Raw genomic sequence first — 20,357 nt, forward strand, 5'->3', positions numbered from 1 at the left:
TAGGTTTCAAGCTAAAACAGTAGAAAACAAGCTAGGATTTAACATGGATTACAAGAAGCAAATGATATAAAGGAATATAATCCTTCATTCATATATATATATATATATATATATATATACACCCCGATGCTATATATCTTAGTTTCTAATCAAATCCATTAGATATACGCCTCTCTTGAAGCCCTCGGAGACCAGCAGGGTTATTGTAATACTAGAGGGTAAAATTATAGATGACATATCTGAAAACTCCATACCACCAGACTTTTTTTTTGAAATAAAATACATACACCAGACTTTAACAAGCCCTCAAGCCCTCATCAGAGGATTATCAAGCTGACATGTAGAAATCCTCCAGATGGTTGGAAAAATCAAACCAGTACTAATTGGGTACCGATACAAAATTGAAAGTAACATGGAATCTTGACCATATTGAGCTTCCCACCAAAACATAGGACCCAAAAGTCCAATACATATGAGCTAGAGAGAAACCAAACTTGATAGTGGGAAAAGAGAGAGAAATTATGATGATTAACAATTTACATATCTTTCAAGAACTTGAAGTACGAGTGTGGAGATGAAACCAGTGAGAGAACAATTTAATTAATTAAACTCAAATTGTTTGCTTAATTATTTGGGTTTCCTGGTTTCTAGATCTTCAAAACTTGAAAAGTACAAAAATCAGACAAGAGAAACATCACAAAATCAATTAAAAGATAGAGCATGCTTTGATTTTACTGGTAGATATCAAACTAACCTAACCCAAAAAGGACAAGATATTCTCTGGAATATTTGACCCAGGAAAAACCTTCAAATAAGACAAGTTTACTGTTCCATTGCTATGCTCATTTCAGATTCCCTGTATCTCATTCAGATTAAATTTTACTTGGTAGTTTTGTAAACACACATGACTACCCTGTTTGGAATTGAGAAGAATATAGAAAAGAAATTGTGTTTTTGACCCAGTCAGATCTGATGGATATGCATCTTCATCTTATACCAAACAAATCTTTCTTTCTTTCTCTCTCTCTCTCTCTCTCTCTCTAGAGCATAAATGCTATGAGTGTTTGAAATTCAATATTATCCCACTTGGTGACAAGTTGAGCACACTGGGTTAGCTGAAGAACAAGTAAAGAAAAGAGAATTCTTGTGAAATTAATTTAGGAACTAGAAGAAAATTGAAGATGCCTCTCCACCAATTGTTTACTCCGTACATATAGAAAGAAGCAGTTGGATTTACAGAAACCCTAGATAGACCAGAAAAATTAGCCATAGACAGAAGATATATAGGAGTGAGAAGCATATTCAAAAAAAGCAGAGTTCCATGGACAGGCAAAAAACATGCTAAAAAATGAACGAAAACATATGTATATATATACACACATGTATGCGAGAGATGATAATGAGTAGATTGTGTGCAGAAGATGACATGAAAGAAGCATACCCATCGATTAACAACATAAGTAGGGCAGTTCTAAGGAATACAAAGGGCTCAATCATCAAGGAATTTCTTTTTCAGCCAGTTGGGATTCTTGAAATTTACCCATGGTGCACCGAGAAGCAAAAACCTCTCTGACAAATATATATATATATATATATGTAGATAAGCCATCATTTTTACAAGAAATTAAAAAAAATAAATAACAAAAAGGAAGATATGCATTAATATACCCAAAAAAGAAGTAGGGTTAGAATTTAGGGTTGATAGAAAAGAGGAGAAAGATGATGATGGTTATAGTTAGGGTTTGTGGGTGCTGCAGTCAACGGGTGAAACTGCCATATGATCTGATCTTCACTCTGCATGATAAGAGAGAGGTTAAGATCATGCTGGCAGCTTCATCTGATGGCGGAGCACCATCTGAGAGGAGAAGAGAAGAGAAGAGAAGGTTGTTCAAATGTTTGGGTAGAGAAGAAAGGATAGAGGGGGGGGGGGGACCAAGAAATAGACCAAAAATAATTAAATGTGGTATTTAAATTTGATCGAATATAGGAAAAGCTAATTAATAATATTTAAAAAATTCTTGAAATAATATTTAAATAATTAAATACAAAAAAGTGGTCCCTCAAATTTGAATAAATATTGTCACGCCACCATGCAGTTTATTTATAAAGACAGCTTATTGTTTCTATATATATATATATTTGTTTTTTTTTGTATCACCATTAATAACTTTTTAGGTTGGGCCACAGAGAGAGAAGAGTGGTCCCCACCCTCTCTCTCTCTCTCTAACATTGAGAGGGAAGCTTCAAATATGAGCTTACAAAACACAAACTGGGGGACCATCTTCCTCTCTCTCTCTCTCTCTCTCTCTCTCTATAAATATATATGTATTGCATGGTTTCATAAGGTCATGTTGAATATATATATATATATATATATATACATATAAGGTTAACACATAAAGCAGAAAGTATAGGAGAGCATCTCAACCCAAGTTAACATTTATGTCAATCTCTTCTTTTCTTAGTTAAGCTTTTGGGCTGCACAACTCTCCAACTTACGCAATTATATGTATCTTTTAACATATATAGATAGCTAAATAAGTATGCACCAAATTTTTAGAAAATATTTTATAATAATAAAACTTAACCTTATTTGAATGAGTTAGTTTAAGCTTATAAGAATAAGTCATATACAAAATTTATTGAATTTATTCTAAATACAGACTTAATTAAAAATCAAACCTACCGGTACCACTAGAATACAACTTCTCTCTCTCTCTCTCTCTCTCTTCCTCAGCCATATGTATATGTATATATATGGGGTGTATATGTGCAATTAATCGAGTTGCTTTTGCAAGTATCTTTTATAATTTGCCTTGTTGGTGGTGTTGATACTGATAGTACTCTTTTTCTTTGCAAAGCTTGCTATATATTGGATAGTTGCTACACCTGCATTTGATTGATGCCAGCTGCATCATACCAGTTCTTCTTAACATGTGATTTCGACAATCTGGAAAATGACCCTCCTTCCCTCCCTTACTCCTTTCAATCTCTAATTACTCAACTTTTTTGTTACACCATATATTCATTTTAATATGTATACATACATATACATATACATGTACTACTTTCCCTTCCAGTGTATATCTCATTTTTTTTTTTTTTTATTTATATGTAGAGATATAGCATGCAGAATGTAGCTGCGTAGGTGTGATGATGATGACGACGAGAAGTGAGAGAGAACCCAGACATTCAAATTAATTATACATTTTGTGGGTTAATTATAAAGGCTGATCATGATGTAGATATTGCATCTCCACTCACAATCATGAGATAATATGATGTTTAGTATTCTAAAAAACACTGGCCCCATTAATTGGATTTGCCTAACTCTTTTTGGATTTCACTTTTTTTTATCTTTCTTTTTAATATTTACGCTTACCCATCTGTATTTCCATACTTTTTCTTCAATTTTTATAACACTACTATGCTTGGAACACTAATTAACCAATTAACTCAGCCTTTTAATTTAGGGATGATATTTTATATACAAAAGTCAGTCTAACCCAACATATTTGAATTTTGATACGATTCAATTATTTATTTATTTATTTATTTAAAATAACTTGAAATCTTTATATACTAATTTCTAACATTCGTAAAAAAAAACATGATAATATTCTTTTCATATAGTTCTCAAATTTATAAAACTTATGATAATTCACAAAATTATATTGTACTCAATTTATAAAATAATTAACTTTTAAGAAATAGATAAAGTAAATAATCTTATTTCTTCAAGTGTTAATTTAATAAACTACAAATTATTTATATATTGCATGACATGACAACATTTTCAAGTCATCAAATCAAATGTGTATTCACATAATAATAGAATTTAAAATTTAGAATTAAAAATATGTGCATACAACATATATACATATCTGCATATTATGCAAAACCAAAAATAACACTAAGAAGTACTTAATTCACTAGCAATTTCAACCTGATTAAAAGAAGTACTTCAATTAAGTCAAATTATTACTTAAAATCTCATCAAAACAAATATAAATTTGTAACGTTATGCACTAAGTCTTATTGATTTGAACTTTATAATCAGTAACCAATTTAATTCTTATGAGTGTGTTAAAATTTTCTCCAACAGTATTATTTTAGATTTAATTTAAACAAATTAAAATTTTCTGATTTTACTACAAAAAGGTATATCATAGTATATATGTCTCATAAATATTAAGACCATGTTCAAAAAATATTTTTTGTAATTTTTTTAGATTCTAAAACCTTAAAAACAAATGTTTTCTCCCCTAGAATAAAGTTAAAAGTCCAAAACGTTTTAAAAATATATTATTTGAAGAGAGATTATAAACAATAGATAATAAACATACTATAAATTTTTTAAAGATATATGAAAATTCCAGTTTCAAATTCATTCGAAAATATTAAAAATGAATCACACTCTTCACAACTTGAGAGTATGATTTATTTCCAAATTTAAAATTTATTTTCATATTATGATGATCGAATCCTCAACTTCATGTGTAATACTAGCAGAAAGAATAAAAAAATAAATATATAAAAGGTATATCCAAAAAATTTATGATTGTGACTCAATTACCTAATTTCTAGCCAACATTCTTAACTTTTTTTTTTTTTTTTTATTCTCTATGACTCAATAATAACTCATACTCTAATATCACTAAATTGTAACACTTTAAACTAAAGATTTAGATATATTACAGCGAATACATATTTATGAAATAATCTCACAAACATCCAAAACTCACAAATTAGACACTAACACTACACTCAAAGTTTTTATATGCGCAAATCTCTTGTTCAGAATCTGAATATATATATGTTATATTCATGAATTTGGTAACTCATAAATAATTAATACTTCATAGTTGTTATTATCATGTAAAAAAAATTATACATATATCTTCACAAATATAAATACTAAAAAAAAATTTGTAACTCTTAATTCACATTTTTTATGAGATTTCCTTGAAAATTTAATTCAAAACATACATATATGTGTATATCTAAAATTTAAATACATATATATAAGAAAATTTTGTCCCCAATATAAAGTAAAACTAATCTTAGTGGTATCAGTAACAAAATTATAAATAATATGCTACTTTGCTACTAATGGTATAGTGTTAGTTCCTAAAAAACTAACATGTTTATACGAAGCTAAAATTTTTATTTTTTTTAAAAAAGGTTGTTATATTTTTATCTAATTTTTATTAACATCCATTGCCTGATTCGACAATACCCAGCTAAAAATTTTTCTTTTCTACAATGAATAGTAGAAAATTGATACATTGTGATCATGATGATGAGCATACTCTATACAACAATAGAATTATGAGATTCATAAATTTTTAAAAAATATTTTATCTCAAAAAAATTATTTAGGAGTATGCAACAATCTTTCACATGTGATGTAAAAGGATCTCGTGATTCTAAATTGATCTCATGTAGGACTAAATTCCATGTTTTTTGATGAAGAACAAATTTATTTGTATTAAGTCTATAATTGATCTCTTTTGTATAATGTTAATCGATATGATCTCATCGATTAATACCATAAGATCTCGTGCCAAATGACAATTTGATTCTTTACCATAAGAATGATAATTGTCATTCTTATTATTATGCTTTTAATTCTTGTCTCATTCCACTAACAAGCTTTTTTTTAAAAAAAAAAAAAAATTAAATGTATCAATTTTCTACCATTCATTGTAGAAAAGAAAAAAAGGCTTAGTTGGGTACTGCCAAACCACACAATGGATGTTAATAAAAATGTAATATAATTTTTTTAAAAATATAAAAATTTATTTAGAGTTAATCTTGAGAGTGGGGTTTGTTTCTAGATCTAATTTTTTTTAGGTTATGATGATTGAACCCCCAAACTCAATTGTTATGATATCTATCAATTCTAAATGGACCAAAAATGTCATCTTGGTACAATTGAAGGAATATCAAATCCATCCAATAATCATCCCAAACATATTTTTCAAGACTGCTAAGTTGGTCGAAAATCATGCACGAGACTCATAATTTACTGCTTTTAAGTTTAATTTTTTACTCACCATATAACTCATTTGGCTTCGACTTTAGCTTAGATATAAATTTTTATATAAATTTACTAAAACAACATGGTCAGTGTAGAAAACTAAAAGAATTGTATGGAAAATTATACAAAAAACTATACAACTCCAACGTATTATACATCAATACAAGAAATTCATTCTACTAGTCTCAATTTTTAGTTTCTTATCTCATTTAAAACTTTGATACGTAAATAAATCTAAGGTTTAGGATATTGATATTTATAATAGTTTATTAAATAATAGTGTATGGAAGCTCTAACAGTTTAACAATTAATTAATTAATTAATTAATTAATATTTTATTTATTTATTGTTTTATTTACATATTAGGTATTACTCTTCTTTTTCTTTGTTGACTGTCATTGAAAGAACTAAATATTTGTTGCTTCTACAATTTTACTACTATAATATTAATATAATACTGATCCGTGTAAAAAAAAATATTAACTAACATTTGAGAATGGACTATAATCTTATTCTTCACCACAAACCCCTCCATCCACCCAGGGCTTATGATTCATATATTCTCCGCATATATCACAAGTATAATTATATATTTGTAGATACTTTTATCATTATAATTATAAATATGCTGAAAAAAAATAATTGATCCTATAAACAATATATAGAGACGGCTGTCTTTAAAGTGTAAATCTATTGTCATAGCCAAATAAGTCACGTAAATTTTGAACAAATGTATGTAATCTACCTCTTCGCTCGACCATTGGCTCCATCCATGCATGTGGAACTTCATTAATAATTGTAAGCTACTTTCAGCTCATTGATACAGGAAGAAATAATCTCTCTCTCTCTCTCTCTCTCTCTCTCATCCGCACCATGCATCCATGTGGGAGTTCATTAATAATTGTAAGCTACTTTAAGCCCACTGATAGTAGAAAAGTTAATCTCTCTCTCTCTCTCTATATATATATATATATAAATATATATGTACATATATCTATGTGTGTGTGCGCGTGTATAGCTACTCATATGTACACATATAATGAAACTGGGAATTTATTATTCAATTATTTTTTTCCTGCTAAGGTCCATTATGCAGATTATTTTATCCTGTAACTACAATGTATTTAAAGAGAATTATCAATATTAGTTCTAATTGAATTATTAGTATCATTTGGGTTTGATAAATATATATATATATATTAGTTTGTTAGTGCATTTACCAAGTCAATTTCGTCCTACTAACATGGTTACCCCATCCTTCCCAGCTTGGGAATCTCATTTTCTATAAAAATGAGTCATTCAATTTTAATCTCCATGAGATTACATTCATAGTCACCCAAGCTATGACTAAGGTTGAGTTACTTCCCACAATGAGATATGTGATGTCCATTGCTTTATTGTCTCACTGCTAAAATAGAATCCAAGATCCTCTAAATCCTTTGGGAACATGCACTTAATTGTCTCATTCTGACCCATAAACACTTAACTGCTAAAATTGAATCGAATTCCCGCAAGTCCTGGTTTTCCCCACACATATGCACCAGCATTGAACTTTAGTCTCCTAGTTTTAGATGGATTCCACTTTGTAAGTCCTGGAACACAATATCTTTTTTCTTTCTCTCCTAACCTTCTAAAGGGATATGACTATCTGATTGATGGATGTACTTCCAAACTTCTTTCACAGATATTTCATCTATTACATAAGTCTAATATCCTCACCAAATCATACTCCTCCTTTGATACAATTACTCCTTCCACTTTATACTATAGGGATTGGTAGGACTAATTGTTAATCTTCAACAAAGTTTCCCTTGAAAAATGTCAACAATATATATATATATATATGTATATAGTTAAAAGTATCAATCTATTGTACCCATCACGGGGAAGGAAAAATGCACATCCAGACAAAACTCGGAATTTAATCAGATTGTAAAATTGAATAATACTTTCAATCCCTGTTCAGTTTAATTAGAAACAATTAATTAGTAATAAATAACGACTAGTTCTTCCATGAAAACTTTGAATGGGAAATGGAGAGCTACTACGAAACTAAGATCTCGATTTATTGAGGAAAAGAGCCAGCGACCCCCAAGAGGAAGAATTTAAATGGTAGTTGTCAATGGGCACACTAATAAGTAACCTTTACGAGAAACTTAATAAAATTATGAACTTGGCAGCTCTTTAAAAAAATGAACTAATTAATTTTGGGAAGATGACTGCTCGTCCAAATTCTGATTCGACTAGGCAAGATATGGTGTTGTAATAATATTCCAGATGCATACCTCATGCAGGCCTGTTTTATTTGCTCTAATGTTGAGTTGTAACTTCTTCCTGCAACTTACTTCATCACTACTCCTATAGATACATACGCGTTGGAATGTCTTGTAATCTCTTAGTTAATCCACTTTTTTATTAATAATATTTAAATATGGGATTGAATGCCCAAAGCATAAAATCCCTCTTTAGGATCTTGCATTTATTCCACCAAGATAAAGATCGCCACGCCAATCCACGACTTTGTTTATGCCATTTCCAAATTCCAATATCAATCAATTATGTAATGAATATGATACATCAATATCTCCTTCTCAATTCCCCTATCCTATATATAATCATATTGATTCTATAGCACGTTGTAAAATATGATACAGCAACATACCAATATGCCTTTTGTTTGCTTCGCTAATATCTCTTTTGACCATAATTTTGGAGAAGTAATCTTACATCTCAAAGTTTTTATTTCATTTACTCTTACTATTTCATCTAATCTTCCATAATAATTCACATTTTCTAGTTTAATATGTTGTTATATACTTTTGGTTTATAATTGAATTTACATCAAGCGAATAACTATAACTCCTTCTGTTAGCCGTCAATCCTAGACAATCATATCATTACATATAATATTTCAAAATTTTTCCTATGTAGCTATGGTGTAAAAATGTGTTTTCCCATATAGTGCCATGGAGAGAAAAGACATAGTTATGAAATCCAAGCCAATGGTTAAATCTAAAGAGCTAATAATTGAAACAAACAATAAACAATAAAGGTTGAGCTCAATGTAATAAATTCTGAAAGTAGATTGGAGACTACAATGAATAACGATGGTGTTTAACACTTTAAAATCAAATGCATCCCAAGCTCATAAGGCCCAAAAAAAAAAAAAAAAAAGAAGAAGAAAGCCAAACCTACACTATGAGAAGCTTGAGAATATATATCATTCTGAGTTTGGTAGTATAAGGCCTATAAGCTCTATGGTGGTAGGTTGCACCTACTTTGATGGGCATGCACCTTTCGTATGTAGAATTGAGTGATTTCATGATAAATTATTAAACAAACAAAAAATGAAAAATCCTATTCTTGCACATGAATCTCTGAATTTGTAGCATAAGAATAGAAAAAATATATATAATGGCAATCAAAATAAAAGGAAAAAAAAAACCTAGAATAACAATGAGAAAAGCACCTAAAATTTAAATTTTTAATAAGGAAATTACCCTAAATAAGTTAAATGTGGTTTAGAAAATTTTACCAAACATTAGCTCTATACATAGGTCATCATCTTCAAAAGAAGAAAGGATTTTGCGGAATTAAAATATTGAAACTCTGAGAAACACTAACTCACTAAAAACTTGGTCGACCCAAACTGTAACTTGGGGTTAGAAAATGGTTCTTCCTTAGGTAGTTGACTCCACAATTTTTTTTTTTTAAGAATAACAAGAAGTCAACTAAAGTTTGAGAGTGTAAAAGTTGTTAAAAAGACATTCTAATTTATTATTTTCTTTTTTCTATCTTTATTTTTCTTGAAATTTAATTTTTTTAAAAACAATTATTCATAAAAATAAAAAGTGCTTCATGAGAAAAGTGTACGTTAGCAACTTTGTTAGCGCATACTGTCTCAATGTGAGCATTGCACATTTAGATATGAGAGTATTATGCATTACGCTAGTATAGAGATGGCAATGACCTAGATATGGGGTCGATTTTTATAAACTAAACCTACCTCAACTTGATTATGATTAAATATGAATCTATCTAGTATCAAGGAGGGTATTTTTTGTTTTACTTTACCGAATTGTTCATGTTTTTTCCAGTAGTTGACTATGTCAAAGGATTGTCTTTAGGGGAGAGAGAAATAAAGGAAATCCAGAAAGCAAGTTGTTAGATATGGCCATGATAGTTGCAAAGGTGATAAGTGGGTAACTCGTAGCAAAGACAAGTCGCAAGACTAAGAGGGCCCAAGGCTTCAATGCTGATGATCGTTCAATGAGAGGCAAGTGGTGGTAGATGTGGTCTTATTCTAGTGCTTAGTCAAAACAATAGGGAAAAAATAGTTCATATTGGTTTGATTCCATTTTAGACTGCAACTAATTGAAATGAATTAGAATTTTAAAAAATATATTAATTTTTTGAAAAATTCTAAAAATTTCTAAAAAATTAGAAAATAAAATGAATTCAATTAATTTCAGTCTTTCACTTGAACTCCCTCTTTTATCTAGTCATTTTTTCTGATCTTCTATGATCTAGTCTAGTTCAATTTTGAACTAATAAAAACCTTTAGATGGCAGGTTTAGGTCATAAACAAGATGAGAGGCAATGGTAGAGTATAGAGTGGGAAAATGCTTAATTGATATTTAATTAAAAGAATCCATTACCATTTAAAACCCTGTCATAGTTGGCCTAAACAAAGCTTCGTTTTGGCCTGGTCCACCCCCATAGTCGAAACACCTTGATGTGAAACTCATGGTCAACAATGTGATAAAAAAACTCACACATATACAATTAGCACTACAAACTTAATCTTTGGATAAACGCAACTAATTTAACTTATGATCAACCTATGATTTGAGCTAAGGTAATATGGATAAATGAATTGATTAGAACGCCATAAAAAAACTTTGATAAGTTAAAATCAATTCAAGAAATAGATTGTTAAAAATATCACAAGTTACTTTAATAAGTAAACACCAATTCTCCACTCAAGAAGAAGGTTGAAGAAACTTTATAAATTGACGAGCTAGAAAGATCTATATTTTATTACTTGAATACTTCAATGCTTACAACCAAATTCTTGAGCTTTATTATAGTTGAAGCCCAAGTGAAATACAATAAAACAAAATTTCCTAATTGATTATACAAGCTTAACTAGAAAACCAAATCAAAAATAAAAAAATAATAAAATTATAATTAGGAAAGATTTAATCAAAATAATGTAGATATGTTGCCCTTATAGGAAACCTTTTAATTGGTGAAGATCCTTCTTTAGTTGATAAGATTCTTGAGTGAAGAAAAGAAAAATTAGGTTTGATTTTAAAGTGGACACCAAATCTATCAATAATCTTCCTAAACCCCTGAAGTCCATGCCTTTAAATTCTTGAGATTTTATTTCCTCTTTTTGAAAGATTAAGATCAACCAATGAAGATCTTTTGGATTTAATGGTGATCCTCCTTGAATTTGATTCTTATTTTGGGATGAAAAACTTAAGGTAAAGGAAAGTTTTCATAAGTTCATAATTTCTTGCTTGGGAAAAGATCCCTCATGGTTAAAGGGAATTTTTCATAAGCTTATATCAGCTTCTTCCCTTAATTAGGTGAGGATGTATGACCAAATTTTTCCATGGCCAAATGGGCTTATTCTTCTTCTCTTATAGGCTTTCATGGTTAGTCTAAGCCATTTTTTCTTATTAATCCATCCCTTAATATAATTAAAGAAATCTTTCTCAAACCTTTTGGTTCATGCCTTTGTGTTTGTCCCACTTATCGTTAGGATGTTTTTCTCATGTGTTCCAAGTTCATCATAGGAGACTTTCAAGTTTTACTTCCCTCCATGTAGGCATTATTTATAGTCTAAAAATATCGATCACCCACAGTACAACCCATAAGGTCTAAGCTGTGCCTGATCAAATCACACTTTAAACGCATTGTATGTCATAACCATTTGAAATTATTAATTTGCAACTCTATTTGGTTTGAAGAGGTTTAAAGAAGCTTCTGAGAAGCTTGGATCTATGAAGATCATTTTTATATGCAAACTGTCGTCATGATAAGCTACAGTGCACGAGAAAATAGTAAATCCAACTGCATTATGGAGTATTTTTTAATCTATTAGTATTGTGTGCTAGAAGAGGGAGTAAAATCAAATGCGAATCTTGGACACAAACGAGAGAAAACAAGGATTTGGGACTCTAATTAGAGACGAGGCCATGATTTGCATGATGGAGAACATAGATCTTTGGAGATCACAAATGGGAGATTTTAACTTCTTCATATTTGTAGGCTGGAACATATTAAAAAACCGGGGGAGTTTTTTTCTTCAATTTTTTGGATGAGAATTAAAGGGGAATTGGAGAATAGAGGGAAGGAGAAGAATTGGGCGAAGGAAAGGAGGCTAAAAAAGAGCCGAAAGAAGGAGGTAATAATAGAGGGTCTTCTGGTAATTTGTTTTTTATTTTAATTATAGTAGAGTAAAGCAAAGTGATAAGCCTAGAAGATTCTGATGTATGCCCATTCAGAACCCTAGGTTCATGGAACTTAACAGAATTGCTTTAAAGGAGAATAAAACTCCCTTGAACATATGTATACATGAAGGAGAAGGAAATTGCTTAATCGTGCACATACAAAGGATAAGAACTGTTGAACATGCATACAGGAGAACATGGAAGCACTGAAACTACTTGAACTTGCACACACATGACGAAAGAGAGGACCTATTGAATGTATATGTAGGAGAATATGGACTTAAACCTATGTTTTTTTTTTGAGTTTGTTATTTTTTTCGGTATATATATCCTAGCATTTAACAACAATAAAGTTAGTTATTCATGAACAAATTTTAGGGATTATTTTTTCACCCTAAATAGAAAACTTTATTCACAAATCTACAGCTTTAATTAAGACCTACCATTAGTATCAGAGCTAGTTCCATATGTTAGATTTTTTCTAACAAGTGGGCTTAATGTGGACCTTCTTCTTTATAGTAATACTTTATTTACGTCAATTCCTTAAGAATTATTTAGAGACTATGGAGATTTAAAAGATTCATTATGTTTCAACTGTAGCGAGTCTTATGTATGCATAGGTTTGTACACGTCCAAATATTGCGTACATTGTTGGAATGTTAGGTAGATATTTAAACAATTCAGTTATAGATGATTAGAAAGCAACCAAACGTGTCATGCGGTATCTACAAAGAACAAAATGTTATATGCTCGCATACAAGAGGTCGGATCAGTTGGAGATAATTAGTTATTCTGATTCTAATTTTGTCGGATGTTAAGACAATAGAAAATCTATATTATACTATATTTATTTACTGGGAAAGTTATTTCTTGAAAAAGTGCTAAACAAACACTTGTAGGCTCTTCTACTGTGGCAGCAAAGTTTGTAACTTATTATAAGGCATCCAATCATAAAATATGACTGCGAAATTTTATCACTGGGTTATGTATTGTTGATGACATAGAAAGATCATTAAAGATATTTTGTGATAATAAGTTTACAGTTATGTATTTCAACAACAATAAGAGCTCGACAAAGTCAAAATATATAAATATCAAGTTTCTCGTTGTTAAAGAAAAAGTTTAGAGTAAATAGATACAGATAGAGCATATTGAAACATACTCCATAATTGCGGATCTGCTCACTAAGGGATTACCACACACTGCTCATATGGGTGTTGTATCCCTAAATGATATGTAGTTTCAGTGGGAGTCTTATACCATATTTACATTTATTTTGTAAGATATGTCATAAACTTTGTACTTTGGTTTTGATTTTTGTATATATGATAACATTCTAGTTTTTTTGTGTGTTTATGTTTATATATATTATTATCTCTAAGTTTTCTTACAGTTTATCTTACTAATGTTAAGGTAAAACTAGTTGAAAATAGGCATGCTTAGATCACATAACATGTAATTTCTATGTTGCGCATCCATGTTTGATCTATGTCATTCTGTTATACTAATATACATGACCATTGATGGGTTTAGTTACATTAGCTGTAGCGAAGGCCACTTTGATCCTATGTCGTTATGATCGATAGATGAGATTGTTTGGTGATGCGTTCAGGTATTGATAGAACAGTTCTGAGAACTCATATGGTTAATTAACGCATGGTTAAGGTGTCATATAAAGTCAAAGTGGGAGATTATTGGATTTTTTCTAACATGTGGGCTTAATATGGACTTTGGTATGTGTATTAGGTTATCAACTTAATGAGTTCGTTTAAAAATGATCAAATATAATTGAACAGTATTGGGTTTTAATACATTGGATTTAAGTATAGGCTTATAATGTGTAGATACTATTTTTGTAATATTTTTATTTTATGATAGATGAAATACGAATTACGAAAATATCAATATAAAAGGTGATTATGGTCCCCGAATCACAAGGTTATCATTTTATTTTTCTGAAATCCATCACCAGAAAAAACTAATTTCAATGTGTCGTGTTGATTTAGAAGATTCTACCGCCGGATGTGAACAATTCTTCTACGATGAATCCAGGTATGCTTCCTCTTATATTTCTCATTAATTTGGTACGAGATTGTATGTTTAGTTTTATAGATCTATGAATTTAACAAGAATTTTTTTCCATCACCATAATGGCAACCAGTATAGAATGAATTAAAAATATTAGAATGGAGCAAAGATGATTCAGTAGAATATGAGTTAAATGGAGCTTGGCGTTATAAATAAGTTTCTTCAAATAGAACACACTCTCAACAAGCAGAAAACTTTATTCACAAATCTACAGCTTTGATTGGGACTTATTATTAATATTAAATTTGGTTCTATAAAGACAGTTAATAAGGAACAAATTAAAAATTTTAAAGTAGAGCTAGGATGATTAAGGAGAGTATGAGTTAGATGGAGCTTGGCATTGTAAATTAGTTTCTTTAAATTAAAGACACTCTAAACAAGCTCATGAAAGCTATGTTTTCAAACAAAGAATGATCAAACAGTAGCACAATTAATCGTAATGGTCGATTTCGCTACAACAGAGAGAAACTCGAGAGAAATTAGACGAAGGGAGACACATGTTTTCATTAAATTGGCAAAATTTGAAAATTTAAAATATGGGGGAGATGACCCTACTGAATGATTCAATAGAAAAGTACCAAGCCATGATAGAAGCTTAAAAAAGTACCTTTGGTTTCTCTCTATGTTGAAGGTAAAACAAATCATGATGACAGTGATTACTCTACACTTATAAAGAAGAAGGAAGTGAAGTGATATTATTAGTTTCTTAGGAAGAACTATGGGCTCGGCTTGGACCAATAGAGTATAAAGACTTTGATGAAGCTTTATTAAAAGAGAAGAAGGTGGACTCTTTGTGAGACTACCAAAAAGATTTTGAAAAGCTAGAGAAACAAGTACAAGGCTGGACATAGAAGTCGTTAGTGGGAACATTTATAGGAGGCCTTAAAGCAGAAATTATAGAAAGAATTTAAATGTTTAAACCCAAGTTCTAAAGGAAGTAATAAGTTTGACACAAATATGGGATGATAAACTAATGCGCCTATGGAAATTCTCAAAGTCACTAAGGGTGAACCATGAACAAACCGATCTGGTCTCCCAAACAAAGACAACAACTGTAGAACACATGAAACATCTTACTTGGGATGAAATGTAATGAAGGCGAACTCAAGGCCTTTGTTTTAATTGTGATGAAAAATTCAATCCAAGTCACAAAGGTCAGAAACCTCAATTCTTACTTTTAGAAGGAGAAAATAGTATAAATGAAAAAGAATTAATAGCTGATGAACTAGAAATATCTCTACATGCTCTCACCAGATGGTTAACTTCCAGAACTATGAGGACCATAACTAAAATTGGGAATCCGGAATTGCTGATCCTCATTAATGATGAATCCACCTACAATTTCATTAGTGAATGCATTGCTAATTGGTTGCAACTCCAATAATACCAACCAAGTCATTTAATGTGAATGTGGCAAATAGAAAGATATTGAAGTGTTAAAGAAGATTTAAAAACCTTCATATTTTGCTCCAAGGTGTCCTATTAACCCTTACTTTTTATATTTTACCACTTAGTAGGTCGGATGTCGTTTTAGGAGTCTAAGTGTTAGAACAATTAAGAATAGTGACTTCTGATTGAGACAAAATAACAATGGAATTTCAATGGAATAATTAAGTCCAAACACTGCAATAAGTAGATATTCAACTCATTCAACTAGCATTTGTAAAGGTGGTGATAAAAAAATTTATGTTAAAGAAATTCCATGTTTGTTATTTATTTACTAAATAAGACAAGGTTGTAAAAAAAAGTTGAATAAGATACGCAAACCTTATCGATAATAAACAATTTTTAAATGGGCATTTTAGAAATTAGTCCCTATTAGATTGAACAAAGAATTGGTAAGGTAGCATATGAACTCAAGCTTCTCAAAGGGCCTCGCATCCATTTGGTCTTCTATGTTTTATTGCTAAAAAAAAACTAGGAGACTTCATCCTTACAACTGATGAGCTATCTCCTATTAATGATGATGGAGAAATTCTTCTATAGCCTGAAGTTGCCTTTCAAACGTGATGGATTAAGAAATAATTAAAATCTATCAAGAAAAGTCTGGTCAACTACAAACAACTTCAGTAGATAATGCAACTTGGAAAAATGCTTAAGAACAACAAAAGAGTTTTATTAACTTAAACATTAAGGAGAAGGTTCTTTTTATTGGGGGAAGTATTGATAACCTTAAAAGATCCCAATATGTGTCCATTAAAAACCTTAGATTCATGAAACTGAATGCAACAACTTTGAAGGAGAATGAAACTGCCTTGGACATGCATATACACGAAGAAGAAAGAAACTAATTGAATGTGCATACACACGAAAGAAAGGAACTATTGAATGTGCACAGGAGAACGTGGAAGCACTAAAATTGTTTGGTCGTGCGTGCACATGAAGGAGAGGAACTACTGAACACATATGAGGGAAAACATGGACGTAGTGCTATGTTCTTTTTTTTTTCTTTCAAATGAATATGTTATTTTCTTTTGTATATATACATCATAGCATTTGATAGTAATAAAATTTGACATTCATGAACAAATTTTAGTTATTCTTTCTCACTAGAAGTAAAAAATTTTATTAAAAAATCTACAACTTAGATTGCGACCTATCACAAAATGAACGGAAGAGAACAAGAAATCTCGTAGGGGCAATCAAATAGATGAAATCTTGCTTTTGAGATATGAATCGCTTCATTCTTAAAAATATTTGTATTGATTTAAAATGTGTTGAATAATAATAACAAAACTTCTTATTTATTTACTGACATGAGTGGAACTACGCAAATTGTATAAGTTCTTTATTTCATTTATGTTTTTTAAAAATTAAAAAAAAAACAAGAATGAAACATTAAACATCTAAGTAGATTTGAATTTGTTAGTTTATAATTTTTTAAACTTAATACTAATTTAGTTTATGACATTTGTATGACTTAATATTGTTTTGTAGAAATGATGATGTGATTACATAGAATTATTTGGATAACTGGATTTGTGTGTGAGTGATTTGAACATTGAATATGTTGAAGTACTAAAAACTATTAAGATTTTGAATAACTAGGGTTTGCTTAATCTCATATTGCAATTATAATTGTCTTGGCATTGTGTTCAATTTTTATATATCTTTTGTTATGATTGGGCATAACCTTGCCTTTTGGGAGTAATGTCTTTGAAAAGAGAAGATGATCGTGGACAAAGAGAAGTACGAAGAAGAAAGAACTCCAAAGATATCATTTTGAAAAAAAAGAGGTGAAAATTTTAAACAAAAAAAAAAAAAAACTCTCAAGTTATCATTATCTTTCTTTCATTTTTGGATTTATGTGGCAGTGAATGATTTTTATTTATTTTAAATATATAATTGATAATGAATGTCATAATCACACATGTAATAAAATTAGGTCAAAAGTAATTACCATATACTACTAAAAATGATGTCTCGTGATTTCATGTTTTGTTTTATTCATAAATTTAAGATTTTTGTTTTGGCTTGAATTTATTTTACATATTTGATTTATTTCTGATAGGTTCAATATTAGTTTCGTCTCTCCAATTCATTTGAAATCAAATTTGTTATAATTTTTTGAACATCTCATTCTTTCGATTGTGAAATGTATTCAAATTTTTATTTTATCTTAGTTGATTTGGGTATATGGCCTAGCATTGGAAGAAGATATAAGGCCTTCCTAATGGGACACTTATTTGAATATTTTTTGTTCTCTTACTTTTTTTTGTTCTCTTTACATGCAATTAATTTTTTGTAATTTAATTAACAACATAGTACTGTGTGTTTATGATTAATATTAAGACATAAAATTTGACCCACACGATTAAGTATTATCATATAAAATTTGATTTCAATCATAGTTAAATCACCCATACAAGATGACAATAGGAAAAAAAAAAAAAAAAAACCCTAATAATTAAGGGCTCATGTGTAAATGAAATTACCAAATATTCTATCTTCAATTGAGCTCTAAAGTGTTCTCTATTATTAGACTCAATATAAACTATTCCAGTATACCAATCAAAACATCTTTTAATTAACATTTGAGTTAAATTAAGGATCTACTTCAGCATTATAAATAAGCATTAATCATTCATCCCATAGAGTAATTAACTACTAATTTATGTATCCCAATTCCAAAGTGATTAATTAAACACTTTAGTTAGTTAATTTTTTAATTCTAACTTGATCTAAATCTTGGTTTAACTCTTTAATTAATTTTATTATTCTAAAATTATAACATCCTTATTTAACATTTAAAATCAGTTCAAATATAATATCTCATTTTTCACTCCAAAGCTTGAGAAAGATTTATTAAATTGACGTGTGAGAGACATTATGTGTAATCATCTAATTAAAAATAAATTTAGAGTAAGTTATTTTAGACTTATTATTCTTTAACAGCATGGTGAATACTTTCATTTGTTTACAAAAAATGTGTTCAAGTCGTGGTGCACCTCTTATGTGACTATGATAAGATTATGTTATGTATGTTAGCGGTAGAAGATTGTATAGTGTCACTTAATTAATAAAATATATAAATTTTTAATTAAAATAAATAATAAAAACTTATGTTAGTAACATAATCAAATAAATTTTATTTATTAATTATATTGAAAAAATAAATCACATTTAACATTTAATAATATCTCGTCAGCTACACGTATCATGATTTCGAAATAATTTTTCAAAAAAAAAAAAAAAGACTTTCATCAATAATTTATATAGAAGTCTCTCTATCTATTTATTGTATTCTAAAAAGACCTATATTATATGTAGTGTCAAACCCTATTAATCAATACTAATAATAATTGAGTAACATTTATGTAAGTTATATTTAACAGAAATTCATTTCTTTTTTTATTATTATATTTATGGATTTTTATTATCATTTGCTAATATTAATCATTTAATTATAAAATTTTATAAAATATGTTTGAATTAAGATTAAAAATAAAATTAAATCGTAATATCTGATTTTTGATGGATTATAACTCACGTACAGTAGTATTGAATTATATTGTTATTAAATCAAATATTCAGATAAGATAGCTTAAAATTTTGAAATAGAAATATGACAAGAATTAATCTAGGGAATGGGGAGCATGAGGCTAAGGAGGATTGGTTAAAAATTAAAGAGGGGAGGTGGGTGTAGACAAGTGCATCTAGAGGACAAACAAGAGAAGTGACTGTCTGTATGCCTGTAGTACACTGGCAGTGACATTGAGAGGAAGACTTTGGTAAGTGTTCCTTGATACATGATTTGCATCTGGGATGCCAGAGCTTTTAGGGCACCAGTGCGGCTGATAGAATGGTCCCCTTGAGGCCTTGTCCCTTCCTTCCCATCCTCATCAACCTGTAATTACATAATTTACTTACCCAAAAGCCTACTAAAATACAACCTAAAGGATTATCGCATGGTTATTAATAGGTCCATTTTTGTGTTTGTCTGATTTCACACACCCACAAAATTTACCCTCTTCACGTCCCCTTTCTTTCATATATTCAATATTGTCTTTTTTTTTTTAAATCACAAACCATACAAGGTCTTCAACCACCATCTAAACTGCACTCTTTAGACCCATATTAGTTCTTAACTTCCAATTTCTCTAAAATGTTTCTTCAGACATACCTCCAATAAATTAATTTTTATTATTTTTTTATTTAGTGTTTATATTATCTTCAACTAATTTTAGAAGCTTTATCTAAAAAAATAATAATAACTTAAAAACTCTAAATAAGTTATGGAACATGCTAACCCTGCAGGGTTCTAT

Source organism: Carica papaya, chromosome 3 (genome assembly GCF_054855325.1).
Source record: "Carica papaya isolate Zhongbai chromosome 3, ASM5485532v1, whole genome shotgun sequence".
Classification (NCBI taxonomy): domain Eukaryota; kingdom Viridiplantae; phylum Streptophyta; class Magnoliopsida; order Brassicales; family Caricaceae; genus Carica; species Carica papaya.